Genomic DNA, 21,616 nt, shown 5'->3' with positions numbered 1-21,616 from the left:
GATATTCGTATTTGTCAAGTATACTCATAAAGCTAAATAGTCTGTAGTTAATTGAATGACCGGGTCAGCCATTTCTACTCGCTGTTTTCTTTCAGTGACGAGTCCATTCCACATTCTCCACATCTAAAGTGACGTTTTGAATATTTCCAGTTTTAGCCAATGCCTAAACAATTAGCAAGCGATGTCTTCATCTTACAGTTGAATTCAATGATGGGTTTTTGTGTGTATGTTAAATAGGAGGAAGAAGGGTCTGAAATTGAGCCAAGGCTTATTTTCATCACAAGTTTTCTATGATAGACTAGTAGTTGGACGCATCAATTTCATCAGAAGCTTTTAATGATAGTCTAGTAGTTTCATGTGTCATTTTCATCATAAGTTCTCGATGATAGTGTGGTAGTTGAGGTACTAGCATCATCACATATTTTCCATGGTAGTCTAGTAGTTTCAAGTGACATATTCATCAAAAGTTTTCCACAGCAATCTAATAGTTGCAGGTGCCAACTTCATCACAAGTTTCCCATAATAGTCTAGTAGTTTCAGGTATCATTTTCATTAGAAGTTTTCCATGACAATCTAGTAGTTGTAGGCGCTAGCTTCATCACAAGTTTTCCATGACACTCTAGTAATTGCAGGTGCCATATTTGTCACAACTATTCTACATGTGTCATGTGTTAAGTGCAACTAGGGTGAATGTTAACTAGGCCTTCCAGTCTCAACAATCTCAAAAATCATCACATCCTATCAATATGCCAAAACCACCAGATTTTGAGGGTTTGGAAATGAAGCCATCATTATCCTATGTGGTATAATTAATTTCATATGTTGCAAGCATTCTATCACTTGTATACATGAACTTGTTTCCATTATAAAAATGTTTGTAGAAGTAATTGGGTTTAAGTATGTAATTATATGAGTCTTCATTTAATGGGCTCTGTATGAATGAATGGAAAAACTAGGGTAGGGCATAAGTTGTAATAGAATAAATAAAAGTTTAACGAATTTTAGTTCCCTTCCATCACCCCAAATCCATAAAATCTTCAATTGTGTAGCCCCCTAGTTTCTCTTTATCATTGATTGGCGTGAATCTATAGAGGAGAGAGCGATGAGCTTATGGTTAGAATACCACATCAAATTTGTGTACAATAAGGAACTGCACTATTCAATACCTAGTCATTCATGACTATTTATATTCTTACCTACCTTCAAAAAATCTAAACTATTTCTTATCAAATGCCACTTACCTTTATAAAGAGGAAAAGAAGTAGAAAGAAGATAATAAGAGGAAAGAAGAAGAAAAAGGAAAGGAAGTAAGAGAAAAGAAAGAAGGAGAAGATAAAGAAGAAGAGAGAAAATCAAAGAAGGTGGCAGAGAAGAAACTAATGGTAGATGAGGTGAAAGCATCTAGCTCATCCTCTCCTATATCTCTCGCTAACCTTACAGGTGATGATGATGATCAGTGTAACTGATGTCATCCTTAACAAAATTATTTGAGAAGAACAAAAGGGTAAAAATTCTACAAAGAGCATTAATTGAGGTGATCAATAGATTGCACAACACCCTCATAGCCAAACACACTAAATCAGACCCTGACCAGAGAGCTCATGTAGTTGTGAAATCATTTGATGATGAATTTATAGATTTGTTTCATCTAAATGTTGCTGAATCTAAGGCTCAAATTTCACATGATGCTAATATTTTTAGCACCATTTTTCAGAATATTCAAAATGATTTGCTAAGTCTTCATATTTGTATCAAGAAACTGCAAAGATGTCAACAAGTTGGCAAGGTACTATTACATCAATTGTACTATATCTCATAAACTGAACAAAGATGTGGATAGAAAGATTCAAGCGAAGTTGAGTGAGTTGGAAGCTCTAACTAGTCAAAAGAAACAACCCTCTTGCAGAGTTGACGAATTGGAAGGATAAGTTGCTAGTGTTCACACAGACATAAGGAAACTAGAACTTGAAAAATAACTAAGTTTGAGAAGACTATTAGAATTTGGCGAGTCTATTGGTTTGAAGATATCAGGCATTGAAATACAGTTGGAAGAATATGTCGAAGCAAAAGACACTTATGCAAACATCACCTACTCTTCCCTTAATGTAGTTCACATTGCATCATATGCCTTATGTGTAATGCTAACTACTACAGAAGCAACAAAGGACACATGCGAGAAAGGGTATGATTAGTTTGAAGGAAAATTTTGCTGATTGCATGAAGATTTCAGTAGCTTGAGATAGCAAGATAGTGTTTTGACAGTAGACATACAACTCTTTTTGACAGTTTTTGGATTTTCAAACCTTTGTCATTGATGTCATAGGAGGAGAAGTTGTAGAAGAAAATTGAGTAGTAAGTTATGTATGTAGCAATCATATCCAAAGGGGGAGCAATTTAATAATTGAGAATTTGTAATAGTATAAGTACTATAAGTTTATGTTAACTTTTTTTCACTTAGCCAATTTTCATTACTTTGTTGCCATTAATGCCAGAGGGGGAGATTGTTGGAAATTGGCTATATGTAGTGATGTAATTGTTGTCATTAATGACAACACATGGTCTACTTACTTTTTAAAAATATTTCTAACATCATATTATGACTAGTAAAGATAGATGGAGACTATATACATGTTGATGATGACATGTATAACCTTGTACATTAGTACATATAGTACAAAAAAGAGATATTGACAATTTACCAAGTGCAATAGAACAACAAGATTAAAGGGAAAGGAATTATTTTGTTTACAAAATAATTACTCGACTAATTAGGGTTGACATCCTAGATGTTTACTCTAAGTTGGAAAAGTATATTGTGGTCTTAGATGACCTAGCAACAATTTGTGTAAAGGCATGATATTTATACAAAGGATATCTTGTGAGAAGTAGTGTGCAATTGAATTATTATAAGTGATATGCGAAATTTTTGTGAAGTGATATATGCAAACTTTTGAGAACCTGTTTTTGTGGTCTAAGATCAAATTAAGGTTAGAGATTAGCCAAAGAAGAAGTTATCGCATCTATACATCTATATTTGAGGAACCTAATTTTCAACTTTACTTATTTGGGCAGTGAGCTCTCGGGTATGTGTAGGATCATGGTCAACCAAACTATGGCCTTAAGTAGCAGTGAAAACCCAACAAATTAGGGTTATGTCGACTTGACACATAATTTTAAAGTGGTTATGTACTTTATATCAAAAAGTTGTAAGAAAATAATCTGTAGGAAATTGAATGTAGTTTCTAAACTACTAGGCCTTATTAGGAGAAAAAAATAATTGCTTGGTCAAAAGTTTGAATTTTAATGCAATACTTTGACAATTTTAGGGAAAAAATAAAAAAGTAGGTGTATGTTTGACCACCCTAATCAAAATCAAATGATAATATTTTTTTAATATAATTATAGATATGTAAAGTAGACTCATGCCCAGATGTGATCCATATTTTTTGGTATTTTTATTCCAAATAAATAATTAAATATGAATTTTTTACCAAAACTTTTTCGAAAAAAAAAAAAAGTCCCATGTCTAACCACCTTAACTAATAGAAATTTTTACCCATTTTTTTTTTTATACTAGGTGAAGCATAGAATGTGACGTAACTTTTAGTTTTAAAAAATGTTATACCATTTGAAAATTATAGTTTTTTTTCAATCAGTATGTCAATCAACACTTTACAATAATCTTCATTGATAATTAACTAATAAATACTTATCGATGTCAAAATTTGACAGAAATTATATTAATAGAATCTCGAGAGCGATATTAAAAAACTCCTTTTGTTTCATTCAATTTCGATCAAAATAACATTGTCAGATGACTACCCGAAGTCTGAGTATCACTAAAACCCTCTTCAAACACGTCTTTTGGGTTGACTGAGTAGGCTTGGTAAATACAAAGCCTAATCGGATATCGGATTTCAAATCAGATATCGGCTTTGAAATTGGATATCGGATCCGATATGGCTCGGTGAATTTTGGTGGAAATTGTGAAATCCCAACCCATTTTGGAGGGAACACCGGATTTAAGAGTTATAGCTTATGATTTATAAATTATTTTTGTTATATATATATACATATATATATATATATATATATATATATATATATATATATATATATATATATATATATATATATATATATATATATATATATATATATATATATATATATATATATATATATATATATATATATATATATATATATAATAATGTAATGTAAAGATATAACATATAATATATTAATATATAATAATATATTATGTTATTCTCATTATAATCTATAAATATAATATCTATTATTATTATTTTTACTAAATATAATAATGTAATATTTTTATTAATATAATAACCTTATATATATATATATATATATATATATATATATATATATATATATAATAACGTAATATTTTATAGTTGATGATTTATAAATTATTTTTGTTATATTACTATGTAAATATGTATTATAATATATTATATATATAATAACGTAATGTAAAGATATAACATACAATATATTAATATATAATAATATATTATGTTATTCTCATTATAATCTATGAATATAATTTATATTATTAATATTTTTATTAAATATAATAACCATATATATATATATGATACTAATATATATGCATATTATTAATATATATGAGTCAAAGGGGGTCATAGGTTGACCTATGACCCCCTTCAACCCATTACATAACAACATATGTCTCTAGGGGTCCTAGGACCCCTAGGGACATATTAGAATCATTCTTCATGGTCAAAGGGGGTCATAGGTTGACCTATGACCCCATTCAACCTATTAAATGATGACATATGTCCCTAGGGGTCTAGGACCCATAAGGACATATTAGAATTATTCTTATGGGTCAAAGGGGGTCATAGGTTGACCTATGACCCCTTCAATCCATTAAATGATGACATATGTCCCTAGGGGTCCTAGGACCTCGAGGGACATATAAGAATCGTTCATATGGGTCAAAAGACATCGTAGGTTGACCTATGACCTCCTTTGACTCATTAAATGATGACATATGTCTTCAGGGGTCCGTGCACCCCTAGGGACATATTAGAATCATACATATGAGTCGAAGGGGCTCATAGGTTGACTTATGATCTCCTTTGACCCATTACATAATGACATATGTCCCTAGAGGACTTATGACCCTTAAAGACATATTAGAATCATTTTTATGGGTCGAAGCGGGTCATAGGTTCACCTATGACCCCCTTCGACACATTACATGACAAGATATGTCCCTAGGGGTCCTGGGACCCCTAAGGACATATTAGAATCATTCATATGGGTCAAAGGGCATCATAGGTTCACCTATGACAACCTTCGACCTATTACATGAAGACATTTGTCCCTAGGGGTCCTAGGACCACTAGGAACATATTAAAATCATTTATATGAGTCAAAGGAGGTCATAGGGTGACCTAAGACCCCCTTTGACCCATTAAATGATAACATATGTCCCTAAGGGTCCTAGGACCTATACTTACATATTAGAATTGTTCATATGGATCAAAAGAGATCATAGGTTTACCTATGAACCCTTTTAACCCATTAAATGATGACATATGTCCCTAAGGGTCTCCTAAGGACATATTAGAATTGTTCATATGGATCAAATTACATGACGACATATGTCCCTAGGGGTCCTAGGATGCCTCGGGACATATTAGAATTATTCATATGGGTCAAAGGGGGTCATTGGTTGACCTATGACCCCCTTTGACCCATTACATGATGACATATGTCTTGAGGACCCCCAGGGACATATGAGAATCATTTTTGTGGGTCAAAGGGCGTTATAGGTTGACTTATGACCCCCTTCGACACATTACATGATGTGATATGTCCTTAGGGCTCCTAGGTCCCCTAGGGACATATTAGAATCATTCATATGGGTCAAAGGGGGTCATAGGTTGACCTATGATCCCCTTCGACCCATTAAATTATGACATATGTCTCTCGGGGTCCTAGGACTGCTAAAGACATTAAAATTTTTCATATGGGTCAAAGGCCTTTGACTTGTTACATGAAAACATATGTCCCTATGACCCCTAAGGACATATGAGAATCGTTCTTATGGATCAAAGGGGGTCATAGGTTGACCTATGACCCCCTTCAATACATTACATGATGACATATGTCCCTATGGGTCCTAGGACCCCTAAGAAAATATTAGAATCATTCTTATGGGTCAAAGGTGGTCATAGGGTGACCTATGACACCCTTCAACCAAAATCATTCTTATGGACCAAACAGGGTCATAGGTCAACCTATGACCCCCTTTGACCAATTAGATTATGACATATGTCCCTACGGGTCATAGGACACCTAGAGACATATTAGAATTGTCCATATGGGTCAAAAGGTGTCATAGGTTGACCTATGACCCCCTTTGACCCATTACATGATGACATATGAATGCTTCTTATGGGTCAAAGGGGGTCATAGGTTGACCTATGAACCCCTTCCAAAAATTACATAATGACATATGTCCAAAGGGGTCTTAGAAAACCTAGGGACATATTAGAATCGTTCTTATAGGTCAAAGGGTGTCATAGGTTGACCTATGACCCCCTTTGACACTTTACATGATGACATATGTCCTAGGGAGATATTAGAATCATTTTTATGGGTCAAAGGGGGTCATAAGGTGTCCTATCACACCCTTAAACCCATTACATCACAACATATGTCCCTAGGGGTCCTAGGACCCTTAGGGACATATAAGAATGCATCGTATGTATCAAAGGGTGTCATAGGTTTACCTATCATGCCCTTTGACCCATTAAATGATGACATATGTACCTAAGGTTCTTAGGACACCTAAGGACATATTGAAATCATTCTTATGGGTCAATTAGGGTCATAAGTTGACCTATGATCTTTTTTGACCCATTAAATAATGACATATTTTCCTAAGGGTCGTAGGACCCCTACGGACATATTAGAATCATTCTTATGGGTCAAAGGGTGTCATAGTTTGACCTATGACCCCCTTCGACCAATTACATGACCACATATGTCCCTAGCGGTCCTAGGACCCCTAGGGAGATATTAGAATCATTCTTATGGGTCAAACAGGGTTATAGGGTGACATATGACCCTATTTGATCCATTAAATGATAATATATGTCCCTATGGGTCCTAGGACCCCTAAGGACATACTAGAATCATTCATAGGTTGACCTATGATCTTTTTTGACCCATTATATGATGACATATGTCCATTGGGGTCCTAGGACCCCTAGGGACATATTAGAATGCTTCATATAGGTCAAAGGGGGTAATAGGTTAATCTATGACCCTTTTTAACCTATTAAATGACGGCATATATTCTTAATGACATATTAGAATCGTTCATATGGGTCAAAGGGGGTTAAAGGTTGACCTATCACCCCCTTCGACCAATTACATGATGACATATGTCCCTAGGGTTCTTAGGACCCCTACGGACATATAAGAATCATTCTTATGGGTCTAAGGGGGTCATAGGTTGACCTATGACCCCCTTCGACCCATTACATGATGACATATGTCCCTAAGGGGTTCTTATGGGTCTAAGGGGGTCATAGGTTGACCTATAACCCCCTTTGACCCATTACATGATGACATATGTCCCTAAGGGGTCCTAGGAACCCTAGGAACATACTAGAATCATTCTTATGGGTCAAAGGGGCCCATAGGGGTACCTATGATACCCTTTGAGCTATTAAATGATGACATATGTTCTTAGGGGTCCTAGGACCCCTAAGTAGATATTAAGATTATTTTTATAGGTCAAAGGGGGTCATAAATGAACCTATGAGTCACTTTGAAGCATATGAACGATTTTAATATGTCCCTAGGGATCTTAGAACTCCTAAGGACATATGTCATCATGTAATGGGTCGAAGGGGGTCATAGGTCAAACTATGACCCCATTTGACCCATATGAACAATTCTAATATGTCCCTAGGGGTCCTAAGACACCTAGGGACATATGTCATGATGTAATCTATCGAAAGGGATAATAGGGGTCATAGTTCGACCTATGACCCCCTTGAACCCATAGGAATGATTCTAATAAGTGTCTAGGGGTCTTAGGACTCCTAGGGATATATGTTTTCATTTAAAGGGTCAAAGGGGGTCATAGGACAAACTATAACCCTTTTGACCCATAAGAGCAATTCTAATATGTCCCTAGGCATCTTAGGACCGCTAGGTACATATGTCATCATTTAATGGGTTGAAAGGAGACATACGTCAACCTATGACAACCTTTGACCCATATGAAGCATTCTAATTTATCCCTAAGGGTCTTAGGACTCCTAGGGACATATGTCATCATGTAATATGTCAAAGTGGGTCATAAGTCAACCTATGACCCTCCTACACCTATAAGAATGATTCTAATATATCCCTAGGGGTCCTAGGGACATATGTCATCATGTAATGGGTCGAAGGAGGTCATACGTCACCCTATTAGTCCCTTTGACCCATAATAATGATTCTAATATGCCCGTAGGGGTTCTAGGACCCCTAGGGACATATGTCGGCATATCATATGTCCAAGAAAGTCATAGGTCAAGCTATGACCCCCTTTGATCCATAAGAATGATTTTAATAACTCTCTAGGTCCCCTAGGGACTTATGACCCCCTTTGACCCATATATACGATTCTAATATGTCCGTAGGGATCTTAGAACCCCTAGCGACATATGTCATCATGTAATGGGTCGAACGAGATCATAAGTCAACCTATGGCCCTTTTAACTCATATGAATGATTCTAATATGTCCTAAGAGATCCTAGAAACCCTAGAGACATATGTCATCATGTAATGGGTCAAAGATTCTAATATGTCCCTAGGGGTTCTAGGATCCCTAGGGATATATGTTGTCATTTAATGGGTCAAAGGGGGTCATAAGTCAACAGATGACCCCCTTTTACCCATATGAAGCATTCTAATATGTCCCTAGTGGTCCTAGGACCCCTAGGGACATATGTCATCATGTAATGAGTCAGAAGGGGTTATAGGTCAACCTATGAGCCCTTTTGACCCATAAGAATGATTGTAATATATCTCTAGGGGTCCCAGGACCCCTAGCTATATATGTCATCATTTAATGGGTCGAAGGAGGTCATAGGTCAACTTATGACAACCTTTGACCCATATGAAACATTCTAGTATGTCCCTAGGTGTCCTAGGACCCCTAGGGACATATGTCGTCATGTAATGTGTCGAATTTGGTCATAAGTCAACCTATGACCACCTTTGACCCATAAGAACGATTCTAATATGTCTTTGGGGGTCTTAGGACCCCGAGAGACATATGTGGTCATGTAATGGGTCGAAGGGGGTCATAGGTCCACCTATGAACCCCTTGGACCCATATGAATGAATCTAATATATTTCTAGGGGTCCTAGGACCCCTAAAGACATATGTCATCATGTAATATGTCGAAGGGTGTCATACGTTAACATATGACCCCCTTTGAGCCATAAGAATGATTCTAATATGTCCCTATATATCATCATTTAATGGGTCGAAGGAGGTCATAGATCAACCTATGACCCGCTTTGACCCATATGAAGCATTCTAATATGTCCTTAGGGGTCCTAGGACCCCTATGGACATATGTCGTTACGTAATGGGTTGAAGGAAGTCATAAGTCACCCTATGACCCCTTTTGACCCATTAAAAAGATTCTAATATGTCCCTTAGGGTTTTAGGACTCTTAGGGACATATGTCATCATGTAATGGGTCAAAAGGGATCATAGGTCAACCTATGACTCAATTTGACACATAAAAACGGTTCTAATATGTCCCTAGGGATCTTAGGACCCCTAGGGATATATGTCATCATTTAATGGGTTGAAGGGGTCATAAGTCAACCTATGACCCCCTTTGACCCATAAGAATGATTCTAATATGTCCCTAAGGGTCCTAGGACACCTAAGAAGATATGTCAATATTTAATGGGTCAAATGAGGTCATACATTACCCTATAATCCCCTTTGACCAATAAGAGTTTCTCTAATATGTCCCTAGGGGTCCTAGGACCCCTAGGCACATATATCATCATGTAATAGGTTGAAGGGGATCATAGGTCAACTTATGACCCCGTTTGAGCCATAAGAATGATTCTAATATCTCCTTAGGGGTCCTAGGACCCCTAGGAATATATGTCATCATTTAATGGGTCAAAGGGGGTCATAGGTTAAACTACGACACCCTTTGACCCATATGAAGCATTCTAATATGTCCCTAGGTGTCCTGGAACCCTTAGGTGCATATGTCGTTATTTAATTAGTCAACGGGGTCATAGGTCAACCTATGACCTCCTTTAGCTCATAAAAATGATTCTAATATGTTCCTAAGGGTCCTATGACCACTAAGGACATATGTCATGATTTAATGGGTCGAAGGGGGTCATAGGGCCATACATTAAATAAATCTATCTAAAAAAATGCTGATAGAAATCAATTATAAAACACATAAAATTTAATTTATTATACACAAAAATATTTATATTTCATTATATCTACATTTATTTGAGACTGAGTTAAGTTTTTTATTTTTATTTTTATTTGTAAAAAAAATGATTATTTATGCCTTCAAGACTTATAATTGTAGCAAATTATGTATTTTTTATGTGGTATTTATTAAATTTTTTTAAAAAGTATATTATATTTATAATAATATTGAAATTTTAACATGCAAATGGTTGTCAAATTTAAACTAAAAAGGTTATCATTAACATTAACATGCTCACACCATCACACTCCACTCATTTTCCATTGTAGAATGCCCATCGACATTAATGATTATTTATGTCTTCAACAGTTATAATTTTAGCAAATCATACATATTTTTATTGTAGAATGTTTATCAACATTAATAAGTTATGGTTACATATTCTATGCAATTCCATATATACTTCAAAGAAAAACTTACACCTCTCTAATACTTTTGAGTGTGAAGAGAGAGACACTTCTTGATAAGAGTTCTTATATATTTAATTTTTCTAATTTTCTAACTAGATTTATTGATTAACACTTCTTTAATTTTTATATATTGGGACAATCATAGTCATAATCTTGCTATATCTTGTAAATCATAATGCCACAAAGCATATTTCTTGTATACTCTTTACTACATTGTGGAAATGTATGTGCTTAAGGTATCTTCTTGATTGTACCTTTCAAATATTACATTTTAGAATGTAAAACCCCCCTTTCTAACATTTTTATAATTACAAAATAATAGAATATATAGTTAAGAGTAAATAAAACATCTATAATTGTTACTTCCACTCATAGTGGAGGTGAAACACTTTAAAAAAAATATTTTCTAGAGATGGGAAAAATGAACATTTATCTAAACTTAGATAATCTCTTGAGTTAAATTGTGGTTTTTAAGTTATAAAATAAATTGATAATATTTTATCCATCATTTTCAATTTTTTAATCCTTAATTTCTCATTGGATCAATGCTCACACTCTGGTTTATAAAATGATTTAAATTGTGTAGAGAGTTATCTCTATCTTCAAGTCTCTTAGTAACACAGAAATACATGTCTCAACACATTTTTACTATATATTGTAATTAATTGATCTATTTGTAAATATAAAAAATTCTAAATGTTGATAAAATATATACCAATGCTTGAACACATGAAAACTTATAAATGAGTGAAATAAATAACTTTTGTCTCAAACAAAATATCATAGCTATCTAAAATATGTATGTCACTCAAAACATAATATGCTCACTTAAATAAATGTTGATATCTTAGTGTAGACATACTATTCTTATGTGTACAATTATTGTGGTAGCAATGTATATGCATAAAGTAAACCATATCAATAATATGTATCATCACATATAAAAGGTGATACCAGTAAATGTTTTGTATTTTCTATGAAATTTGTGAGATTGTCAAAAAAAAAAAATAGCGTCTAACTAATGGTCCCTATGTGTTGGATATAGGTTGTATTTTATATAATAATGTGTTATTTTTATAACAACAAATAATCTTTTTATGTTGAAGTATTTGTCCTTTTGTGTTATATATAAAAGTTATATATAACAAATATTTATGATTAATAATAACTATTTGGTCCATTTAAGTTGCATATATGTTACATTTCATATAGCTATACAATACTTTATTAACAACAAATGATAATTTTAAATTCAATTAGTAGACATTTTTAAATTAACTTTTGTTCCAAATGTTCAAAAAGTCATTGTTTAGACACATTTCACTAGGTGCACTATTTTAATGAGTTGCGTGATGAGTCACAGCTTCAAACCTTAGCTTTAGGTAGTTCAATGTCCATTTTACATATTAAAAAAATGAAGGTTTTATAACATCCCATGTAGCAGCTACATGTTGACCAAGTTAGCCCTCACCACTACTGATCCCTCTCCCTTATCTGTCTAACAATGTTTTGTTTTTCTGAATTTCTCTAGAATCTTTACAGTGAATGGGCCAGTTTGGGTGATCATGTATAAACAATGGTGCCAGTTGTCGGGCAACAGTTAGGATGTGGACTTTTATCTAATTGATGGGCATCACTAAAAATTAAATTGGACGACAGCTTGATTTGACTTTGTTTGTCAGATTTCCTTCTATTTTAATGTTATCCGCCGTGGTTTGTTTTTCCCGGTCTTTCTAAAATCTTTAAAGTAAACGGAGCAATAAACAATAGTGGCAATCGTCGGGCAACAGTGGGGATGCGGACTTTCATTTACTTTGACGTCTTGAATGTTTTGCAGAGTTGATTTCCTTCTATTTTACGAGGAAGGATATTGTTCAATGTGGGAACACGATTCAGATATTCGTATTTGTCAAGTATACTAATTAGTCTGTAGTTAATTGAATGACCGGGTCAGCCATTTCTACTTGCTGTTTTCTTTCAGTGACGAGTCCATTTCACATTCTCCACATCTAAAGTGACGTTTTGAATATTTTCAGTTTTAGCCAATGCCTAAACAATTAGCAGGCGATGTTTTCATCTTACAGTTGACGCCTCATGAGATTGCTTTCAGACGCTCATTTTCATAATTAAATAACAGCTATAAGTTGAATATATAATCAATCTCCATTTACGATAGAATTATGTTTTGTTTCTAAAGGGAGAGAGGGAGATAATTGGAGGTATATGGATCTAAATAGGGATAAATAGAAATGAGAGATATATAGAGAGACAATAATGAGAGAGGGATATATATAGAAAGATGTAGATATAATACTTAATAGAGATAGAGAGATGAAAGAAAAAATATGTAGAGATGTAACTAGAAAAGGAAATGGGTGCACACACACAATTACACATCTCTCTCTCTCTCTTTCTGAAAGATTACAGACACACACACTCACACCTAACTATAATGCAATGATACAATATAAGGTCAAGATATATGAGAGAGATTCTTGTGGTTGAGCTAGAAGATAAATCATCTTTTGAAGAAATGACTAAGATGCCTATGAAAGCTCTAAGGTACGTCAATTCATTTAAGTAAGTTTTATCTTATCTTTTTATCATCTAGGAAAATTCAATGATGGGTTTTTGTGTGTATGTTAAATAGGAGGAAGAAGGGTCTGAAATGGGTCAAGGCTTATCTTCATCACAAGTTTTCCATCATAGACTAGTAGTTGGAGGTGCCAACTTCATCACAAGCTTTTAATGATAGTCTAGTAGTTTCATGTATCATCTTCATCATAAGTTATGCATGATAGTGTGGTAGTTGTAGGTACTAGCATCATCACATATTTTCCATGGTAGTCTAATAGTTTCAAGTGACATATTCTCAAAAGTTTTCCACAGCAATCTAATAGTTGCAGGTGCCAACTTCATTACAATTTTCATATAATAGTCTAGTAGTTTCAGGTATCATTTTCATTAGAAATTTTCCATGACAATCTAGTAGTCGTAGGCAATAGCTTCATCACAAGTTTTCCATGGCACTCTAGTAATTGTAGGTGCCATATTCATCACAACTATTCTACATGTGTCATGTGTTAAGTGCAACTAGGGTGAATGTTAACTAGGCCTTCAAGTCTCAACAATCTCAAAAATCATCACATCCTATCAATATACCAACACCACCAGATTTTGAGGGTTTGGAAACAAAGCCATCATATTCCTATGCGGTATAATTAATTTCATATGTTGCAAGCATTCTATCACTTGTATACATGAACTTGTTTCCATTATAAAAATGTTTGTAGAAGTAATTGGGTTTAACTATGTAGTTATATGAGTCTTCATTTAATGGGCTCTATATGAATGAATGGAAAAACTAAGGTGGGGCATAATTTATAATAGAATCAATAAAAGTTTAATGACTTTTAGTTTCCCTTCCATTGTTGCAAATCCATAAAATCTTCCATTGTGTAGCCCCCTAGTTTCTCTTTATCATTGATTGGTGTGAATCTATAGAGGCGAGAGTGATAAGCTTATGGTTAGAACACCACATCAAATTTGTGTACGACAAGGAACTGCACTATTCAATACCTAGTCATTCATGACTATTTATATTCTTACCTACCTTCAAAAAATCTAAACTATTTCTTGTCAAATGTCACGTACCTTTATAAAACAAAAACTCAAACCCCCCCCACCCTGCATGCTAAATGAATATATGAATTACATTGGAATGGGCATGTTGTATGGCTAGGACAAAGGCTTACATTTTTGCTGCAACTTGGTACTACAAATTGTGCTTCTCAAATGTATTAATGGTAATAGTGTTATTAGGGTATAATTAACGACATTTTTGTACATATTTTATGCAGTTTCAAGAAATTTAATTTTGAAATTAAATCAGGTTTCAATTTACATAATTTCATTTTCAAATCACATAATTAGGGGTACAAAAGTTTCATTTTCAAACCACATTAATTTGAGGCTGTACATGTCCTTACCTAGCCAACATTGATGGTATTTTGACTTGTAGCATTAAGTGAAAATTTCATTTTCTAGCCTCACGTTTGAATAGTTCATTTCGCATGCGGCTGCCTATTGAAATGATTTGGTGTTTGTAATTTTAACTTTTCTAGAATTCCTTGTTTTCATTTCACATCCTACAAACATAACCTATGTAGTTGGAATTCTAACGACGTTAGGGTACATTTAAAAAATAAAAAAATAAAATCAAAAAATATGTCCCCTTTGTCAGAAAGTAATGTTAAAAAGTACGATTAAATGTAGTAGTGAGGATGTCTATTAGCGGTGAAAATCCATATTTAATGGCTTTTAGAGGAGGATAGGAACAATTCATTCTTCCATATATTTTCTTCTATTCATTATAAGAGAAACACTATTACATCCATATTTTGAGGGAAACAATATGGTCTTGACTGACCTAGAGGACATAGGTAAGTGGGTAGTTCAATTTTTGAAATATTCTCTTGCAAACCTTAAGGTGATTATGAATTTTGAGGTAGAAGATGAACTCACTAGTCCCCTACCGTCGATTCTATCTAATGAGGACAAAGAGGAAACTATTTGACATATTTTAAACAAAGAAATTATGAAGGTAGTCTTTTATATGAAAGCTTACAAATAATTGGTTCTTGATGGTTTCTCCTCTACAATTTTCTAACACTTATAGGATATATTTAAAGAGGATATGAGTAAATATTCAAAGAAATTCTTTAGAACTAGCAATCTCCTTCAATGCTTCAATAATACTTTAATTGTCTTTAATTGTGTTTATCCCTAACACTAGTAAAATTAACCTAAGTTTTTGACATGAGTTAGTTGAATCTTCCATAGCCACTAGTCAAAACTTCGACCATTAGTATTGCTGGAGTATTTTGGTCAAAACTTTGATGATTGGCCAGTGTGGTTGAGATTTTGACATAATTCTGGTGAAAATCATGGACAAGAGAAAGACCAATTTTGACAGGCATGCCATTTATTTGACACTAGTTTGGCCAAAATTATCGTCAAAATTTTGACCAATACAAATGTTGGTTTCAACAAGCATGTCATACATTCAAAGCCAATGTTCATTGAAATTTCAACCAATGTAAAAGCTATTTTGGACAAGAAAGACATACATTCGATGCCAGTTTCGTCAAAATTGGTGTCGCATGTTGGTCAAAATTTTGACCACTGAAAAATAATTGAAATATAACAATCAAAACAAAAAATCATTTAAGTGAGATGATCCAAGGAAAAATAATAAATTTCTCCTACTAATGTATTCTTGACAATATAGGGAGCATGCAAACTTCTATAAGCCTTGTGAAATCGATCATTTAAAGAAGCAACTTGATTATGTTCTTTTATTTTTACTTGAATGGACTATGATTACAATTTTGATAGTGAAATTGGAATACCAAAATTTTCTACAATCACCTTCTATGAGTTTAAAGAATATGTAGGGAAATGTATAAACCAATGAAGAGCTCCATCTCACAAGGAGTAAATGAAGAGCTTTAGCTTCCAAGGAGTGAAAGAAGAGCTCCATCTTGTGAGGAGTGAATGAAGAATGCATATCTCTATAAAAAAATTATCCATTGCACAACACATCCTCAAAAATCTTGGTATGTAATTTATCTATGGAATTGGGATCATTAATTTGAAACTTTAAAAAAATACAGGTTCCTTGGCTTGTCATGGTAGTTAAGAAAAATTAATGGATGGGTTGTTAATCAACCATGAACTACATCAAAGTTAACTAACTAATATTGACACATATTCACACTAGCATGATTAAGCTTAGTTTAATTGTGTATTTGTGTATTTGCAATGTGTGCATTTTTATATTATCTTAATATATTATCAAAATTTAATTTAACTACAAACATTCATGATAAATGATAGTAAATATTGCATATTCTTCTTTGTAGTCCAAATTGAGGATTTGGGAGTTACGGATATCCCTCTCAGCTTTGTAAGTTTGAAAGTACGTACATGTCCATCTACTTTGAGAACAAAATCCAGTGAACCCATAATGCACAAATTAGCTCAACAATCATTTAGAAATACATCAAATATTGAATACTACAAGTATTCATTATAAATAGATTCATATATTCCATATTCTTCTTTGTAGTCCAACCAGTGAATTCAAAGGTTATTATATCCCTCTCATCCATGTAAATGTGCATTTAGATTGAATCTATTTTTGAATCATGTTACTTAAAAGACTCAGAAAGAAAAAAATATAATATTTAATGCATCCTTTTTCATAATTACAAGAAACTTTTCTTAAGAAAAATGTTTGTCTCTAAAAGAATACCAAGAGAGAACTTGTTACCATCACTAGAAAAGAAAGAAATAAAGAAAGAAGAAAACAACTTGAAATAAATATGTTCACTCTAGTAACCAAATAAACAATGAATGCTAAAAAAAAGTACACATTATAATATTTTGGTGATACAAGAGATTGCTTCTTAGTTTCATTTGAACTATCACACTGGCAAATCGAATCCCCAAGAAGTGTGTGAACTAGATATGTACTCCAAGTAGATTTTAATCTGGAATTGGGAAATATTATTGTGAGAAGCCTCTGCCTTTCCATAAGGTTAGGAAACTCCACTTTCTAATGTAGTCCCCTACTTTCTTGTCTTGTCAAAGAACTTTTGAAACTAGATTGGCACAGGAAAACAAATTTCATATTTTGCATACTTCAAGACTTACCATGCATGGCTTCCACCATCCTTTAAAGATATTGTGCTCCTATTCAAGCTCTAAGTCTTCAAGACACTTTTGAGTTGTTTTAAGATGATTGATAAAATGAACAATTCCAACATAGTCCCATATGATCTTTTGTAACCTTGCCCATGTTAATGTTGTAAATTCCTTGATTTTAGTAAGTTGTAACTTGACAAGTACAAATAACACAATAGGAAAAGGCCAATCAGTTGATGTTTTGATGCCAACAATTGAATTAGAAAACAAATACAATGATTTTTCAATAGCTCTTTGTGCAAATACCAATGCTTTGATTAATTTGTTTCTTGCAAGTGTGTTTACACCATGAAGTCCTATACATGCAACTTCACTAGCTACATATAGAAGACGTATACATGTCTCTCCATAAAGTACATCTTGCACTCAACCACACATGTAATGTGCATCAGGTATCATTGGTGTATGATTTCATGTTATGTCAAGTCCATGCCTCATACACTCTCCAACATTAATGTTTGGAAAATGAGAGAGAATTTCCTCCTTAGGCTTGTGGCTTATGTCTAGTAAAATAAATTTCTCATTCTGTATCTTCAACTGATCATCAATACTATGTGCGACAACATCTTTGAGTGAAACTTCTTCTCTATCATCATATATTGGTGTTAATCTTTTTATAGCTTGATTATAAAAATACCACTAGCTCTATGAAAAACTTCAGATATAAAAAATGTATTTTCATGATTACAAGCTTTAATAGGTAGACTTTCATGAGCCAATGTAATTGGATGGAACTATACACACTAGAGATCAAAAGAGGTACACAATTATTTTTTAGCAAAATAAAGTAGCAGTGATATAATTCTAGCTGAATTTACTAAGCATTAATTCAAATTTAGAAACTGAGTAACAATATAATCTTAAGCCTTCTACTCCCGCTTTAGATATGAACCTTTGGTCATGTAAGGGAAACTTCAAATCAAAAGGAAAAACTTAAGTTCCTTGTTCTGATTGGTTTTTTTGTGATGGTAAGGGAGTTGTGGCTCTGGCTCGCTAGTTACTGGTCTGGGAAGTTTTAGTGGTTGCCTTGCCTTCCAGTCTATTTACTTTCTAGGTTCCAGTGTATTTTTTGGTTTCTTTTTCTAGATACATATGTTGGTTTCAGGTCCTTGTAAAACCTGGTTTAGATGTTCAGCTAGTTTCAGGTCCTTTTAAAACCTAGTAGTGCTTCATGGTATATCTTTCTTTTTGATGTAAAGGGTTTTGAGGCCCCTTCAAAACTTGTTTTTACCTTAATCTAAAACAATATAATCTTACTCCATACTTTAAAATAATGCATGTTCCATATGTTTCATTTTACCATCATCACCAATATAAACCTATTAAAGATCAGTGTTGAAAAAATAAACATGATAACTACATATATTTGATCACATTAGTAAAAACTGGTGGAACACATTAGATATCTTTTAATGGTATTGATAGAAAAAAAAAACATTATCATAAAACAATTGATGCATGACATATAAATATTCAAAGCAATGCAAATACAAAATTAGGTTTTTTGTTTTCATTCCAAGAAATAGATTATTTAAATTATATAGTTTCCATCAATATTTATTGTGAAATCAATATGTGTTTCTAACTAATACATCTGATTTGACTAGTATGAAATTGAAATATTTCTTTATCATGGTTAGGTATTCAAAAGGTAACTAAATATTTTCTACATACATCTCATCCAAAGAGAAATAAAGTATTCTATCACATTATAGAGTAAAAAATACTTAGGTGCCTTAGATATAAGAAATTTTAAAGGAAAGTGATGTTCAAGCATGGTTATTTTAGGGTTGCTAATAGCATCTTTCAACGAATGTTTCTCAATCTCTCTTCCGGTCATGTCTATTGCATGAATGATACGATGATGAGAATTCCCACCCTCTCTAGAAAGATGTAAGTTGTCATCTTCTTCTTAATCAAATGATGCACCAAAAGCCATAATTTCTCAAAATCTCTTTGGACCTTCTATGCATACTACCTACATAAAGTTATGCCAATTAAGTTATTAACACATCATTTTCTCTACCAAGAAGCCATATATTTACTCAATGACTTTGAAGGATTAGATCTAACATAACAAAAAGAGTTGCTAGAAAATATGCCAAAGATTGTAATGACTAAACAAAATAAAATGTTCCATGTTGCTTTTGGCCTTCTATTAATGTACATAGAAACTCTTTTACTTTGATTATTTTCTTTCCATTGTAGAAAATTTATGGATAGTGCATACAAATGCATACTTCTTTTATATTGAACCATCCACATCCGTTTATTATCATTTTAAAAAGGTCCTACATATTCCATCAATTCAACAATTTTTTTTATAACTAATCTTTATGCCATCTATGGAAAATAGGCCCAAACCATGTAATGATGATGGATCTATGTGATATATCCTCTCGTTAACACAAAAATTAGTGTTAATTGGAGATACTTCCTTAGGTACCAATTTTTTGTGAATATAAACTTGAAGTCACCCTTTGTCTCATAATCATAAGAACATGACCCTCCTTGAGTAAATAAAATTTTAATGTGTTTATTGAATTTCCTTCTAATCTTTTGACCTATAGTTCATCTCTCTTGTAGAACTACTACATATCTTACTATCCTCTTCTATTCCCAAATTTCCCTCACTTGAGGACAACAGATTTGACAAATATGTATTTAGTGGTTCCTGTAGCCCATCAAATAGGAGATGTAATTAAAGAAGTGAAATATTGTTCTAAAAAATGAGGCTAAAATTGACGAAGTCTACCTAAAGTTGATGTTGAAGGTAAAGAGAAAGAAAGCATCGAATAAGATTTTACCTCTCTATCCATGTCATTGTGTAGGATCCTCATCGAATGGGTATCATTTCATACATATGCAATTCATTTATCTTAAGTTAATTATGATTTACATGATATTTATGATACAAATTACATAGAACATAACATGGACAATATTCATACATCATAATCATTGTATATATTTTTAAAAATTTATTACCTCTAATTTATGTCTACTAGCTATGCAAGATCCTGAACAAAAGGGATCACATTGTCTAAAATACTAAGCCTATTTCCACAAAGGGTAACAATCATGTAGAAAAAATATATTAAAAGTAGTTAGTACCAACAATTAAGCATCCTAACACAGATTTGTAACATCTGTATCATAAATAACCAATGTTGTTATCATTAGAATTGAACATAATGAAATAATTATATAATGACATTAGACATGAAGATGAAATATATTAATCATGAAAAAATTTAACTACTTAAACAAATTTTTGGTGAATATATCAATACCTCTTATATTTAATTGATCATACCTCATACATTTCCATTGATCATTTTCTTCATCCATCTCATCATCATGACCATCGTCGTCGTCATCGTGATCATCATCATCATCATTATGTCCATCATCATCATGATCATCGTCGTCATAATTACCATCACCACCACCACCACCACCATCATGAACATCATCATCATCAAAATCATCTTCTTTATCATCTTCATCATCTACTAATTGTCATTCCGGATCATCATCTACTTCATCTTCCACTTCTTTGTTATCCTCTTCAATCACAGTATACCTTTTTAGGTCTTCCTCTTGGATTGTGTTTAATGAAAAATGACCAACCCAATTTATGTGGAATTAAAATGGAAATCAATTATTTCATCCAAAATGCCATAGTATTTGTTTTCAAATTATTGAGGATGCATGTCATTTTTAGATGAAATATTACTAATCTCAAAGACTATAGTTATCCCATAATCATGAGTTCTCTTCACATCGTCTATATTTTTGATGAAAATTTTATAGCCATAGTAGTAAATAGATTTTTGGTGCTTGACATATTATTTTGTGAACATGCCAAAATTATGCATTCATATCTG

General features: G+C 33.1%; 1 pseudogene; it reads right to left on the bottom strand.

The window, feature by feature from the left end:
• LOC149547265 (L-aspartate oxidase 2-a, chloroplastic pseudogene) overlaps window positions 1–21,190 on the bottom strand; it is a 52,542-nt pseudogene extending 31,352 nt beyond the window's left edge.
• Window positions 21,191–21,616: the final 426 nt, after the last annotated feature.

Source organism: Cupressus sempervirens, chromosome 7 (assembly GCF_028749045.1).
Source record: "Cupressus sempervirens isolate cs-2001-9-10 chromosome 7, ASM2874904v1, whole genome shotgun sequence".
Lineage (NCBI taxonomy): Eukaryota > Viridiplantae > Streptophyta > Pinopsida > Cupressales > Cupressaceae > Cupressus > Cupressus sempervirens.
This window is presented reverse-complemented; position numbering and strand designations above follow the sequence as displayed.